Source organism: Egretta garzetta, unplaced genomic scaffold (genome assembly GCF_000687185.1).
Source record: "Egretta garzetta isolate BGI_Z169 unplaced genomic scaffold, ASM68718v1 scaffold323, whole genome shotgun sequence".
Lineage (NCBI taxonomy): Eukaryota > Metazoa > Chordata > Aves > Pelecaniformes > Ardeidae > Egretta > Egretta garzetta.
In genome coordinates this window covers 2,729,373-2,732,538 of record NW_009259435.1, presented here as the reverse complement: position 1 = coordinate 2,732,538, position 3,166 = coordinate 2,729,373, and positions in this window count along the sequence as shown.

The following is a 3,166-nucleotide window of genomic DNA, read 5'->3' as shown; positions in this document are numbered from 1 at the left end:
AAACTGAAGCAGAAGAGGTTCCAGTTGAATATGAGGGAAAAACTTCTTTACTCTGAGGGTGACGGAGAGCTAGAACAGGCTGCCCAGGGGGGCTGTGGAGTCTCCTCTGGAGATACTCAACCCCCTCCTGGATGAAGTCCTCTGTAACATGCTCTGGGTGAGCCTGCTTTAGCAGGGGGGTTGGACTGGATGATCTCCCGAGGTCCCTTCCAACCCTTGTGATTCTGTGAAATTGGCCTAAATTGCTCCTAGCATGGTGCTGCTACCAAGCTGGGGATGGATGTGGGAATTCTTACTGGTAATCATTACCTGATGATATAAACGCTGTGCCAACAAGCACAGTATTACACTGAAAATTTAAAAAGTTCTTTTAGTTGCTGTTCTTGGTGGGGCTTCTATGAATATTACCAGTTACAAGTTACCTACTGTAGATTTTTTTTTTTTTTCCCCCACCAGGCTCACTGATTCTTGATCTGTGCATATTAAGTCTGTGGCTATTAATGAAACTACAAAGCTGATGCTGTAAAATCCCCGAGGCACTTGGAGCTACCTGAGCAGTAGCAGAGAGGTTTAGAGGGGCCTGAGAACGCGCTGACTTGCCCAAGACCCACGAATTACCCCTCACAAAATAATGTGGTATTTTTTTTTTTTCCCCCACCAGGCTCACTGATTCTTGATCTGTGCATATTAAGTCTGTGGCTATTAATGAAACTACAAAGCTGATGCTGTAAAATCCCCGAGGCACTTGGAGCTACCTGAGCAGTAGCAGAGAGGTTTAGAGGGGCCTGAGAACGCGCTGACTTGCCCAAGACCCACGAATTACCCTTCACAAAATAATGTGTTCTTTTTCTGTTCATTTGCTCAGGTAATCGTTTTAATACCTTTTATCTGATAAAATACAAAAAGTGGTGTAAAAGCAAAGGGAGAGCGAGTTCTTGGAAGTTTTATCTCGCAATCTCCTACTTACAGCAATATTTCCTCTTAGAGTAGCTATATTTGAGGCAACATCTTAGGTAAACCAGCAAGAACTGCCTTTCCAGCTGCATCTGTGTTCTCCGACGTGGCAGCCGGCCTAATGCGCGTCGTAACTGCTATGACATTGTCCTGAGTAACTTGCATGGTGTGAAGCAGAAGATGAACCGCTGACCCTGAAGAGTGTCGTCATCCCAAGGGACCGCATTAGAACCAGTTCCTACCGATCCACTGAGTGTGAAGACTTTTTGCATTCAATGTCGTTATTTTACAGTGGAGGTGGTTTGATTCCCTTGATAGCAGTCGTTTATTTGCATTATTTAGTGAGCTTTTGGGCCTTAAAGGAAGCCTTAAATAGGAAGAGGCTTTGTAAGGCTTTTACTAGGAGGGCAAGTCCGGTTTTCTAAGTGCCGCAGTACACGCGTTACGGTGTTAGAAGTTGAGCAAACACCTGATCTTTCACCTCCAGGGTGGGTTTTGTTTTTTTTTTTTTTCCTTTTTTTAATACATATTTTCATATTAATCACATTAAGGATGAAGCCACATTCAACAAAACTGCTCAGCCTGGGTCCTGCATTTGAGAAAAATAGTGGGCTCCCCCACACTGGCCCTACGTGGTTTGTGTGTCGTGTCCCCCCCCCCAAAAAAGCACAAGAGGAGCGCAGCCCCTTGGGCAGCACTGCCAGGTGACTTCTGGAGGTGCGCCCTACCCGGCTTTGTGCTGCAGCCTCTTAATTGTTCCTTTCATTTGGCAACCGGTAGGCTACAGAAGATTCCACTTCTAAAACGGGGAGCTGCAGCGTGCAAAGAAAACGGCTTTCCCTTTTTAAAGGCAAACTGTTAAGTTTTGCTACCATCAGCACAAAATTTCGGTGTCAAGAAGGAGATAATCTGCTCCAAGTCTTTTCCCCGCCCGTGTCGTCGATGACTGCTCTCATCACAGCCGCCAGAGTCGGCTTTGTCGGTTCCCACAAAAGCGTCTGCTCCACTTGGGCTGCTCCAGTCACCGAAAGCCCGATTTCCTTCTTAGTGCCTGAAATCGCTTTGCTGCATGGTGGAAACAGCTGGGACTGATTCATCCAAAAAAATCCAACCCGAGCTCAAAGCGGTACCTTTATTAAATCGCTGCTTTCAGCCAGAGCCGTGAATAATCTGTTAGAATTAGGGGCTGGTCACCCAAATCACAGGAGTGCACTTTTATAGGGCAGGATTTCTCACGTACGCCACTTCTCTGCCTCCCACCAGGAAAACGATCTCTGGGTAGGCGGTGAACTCCCACCCTGACGCGCTCATTAAAGCAGAGCCGGGGCTGGGCTGCCTGCCAGGAAGATTCCACCCCAGCCGCTCTGCCGCCCGGCGAGCCCGTCAGTGCTCGGCCCTCGGTGAAGCAGCACACGCCGTCAGCTGGCAGCCGGGAGAAACGGGCTGTAAAAAGGCTCACAGGCACACCGAACGCAACACGACCGGCATTTTTAAAGGACATCAGGCAGTGTTTGTGCAAAGCCTAGCATCTATGAGCCACCAAACTTTATTCTGACGTCCCATGAATACAGCCTTAGCCAATCGTAAAGTAAAAAAGAGAGCCTGCTCCCACATTGCTAGTGCCTGCTGTGACGAGTAAACTGGAAGACGCGAGTGAAGTAAGATGAAAGTAGTGGTTGTATGTCTGACTTGGTCAAAAGGTTTGAGAAGTCTCCTTCTCTGGAGATATTCAAAGCCCGCCTGGACAAAGTCCTGTGTAACATGCTCTAGGTGAACCTGCTTTAGCAGGGGGGTTGGACTGGATGATCTCCCGAGGTCCCTTCCAACCCTTGCCGTTCTGTGAGAACTCACTCTGACAAGCAAGACAGGAAACCCATCTCCATGAGCTGGAACCCAAGATGATGTCATATGGTCCCCATTTAGAATCATAGAATGGTTTGGGTGGGAAGGGACCCCTAGAGGTCATCCAGCCCAACCCCCCTGCAGGGAGCAGGGACACCTTTAACCAGATCAGGTTCCTCACAGCCCCGTCCAACCTGGCCTGGAATGTTCCCAGGGATGGGGCCTCCACCACCTCTCTGGACAACGTGGGCCAGTGTTTCACCACCCTCATTGTAAAGAATTTCTTCCTTAGATCCAGTCTAAACCTACCCTGGTTTAGTTTAAAACCATCACCCCTTGTCCTGTCACAGCTGGCCCTACTAAAAAGATT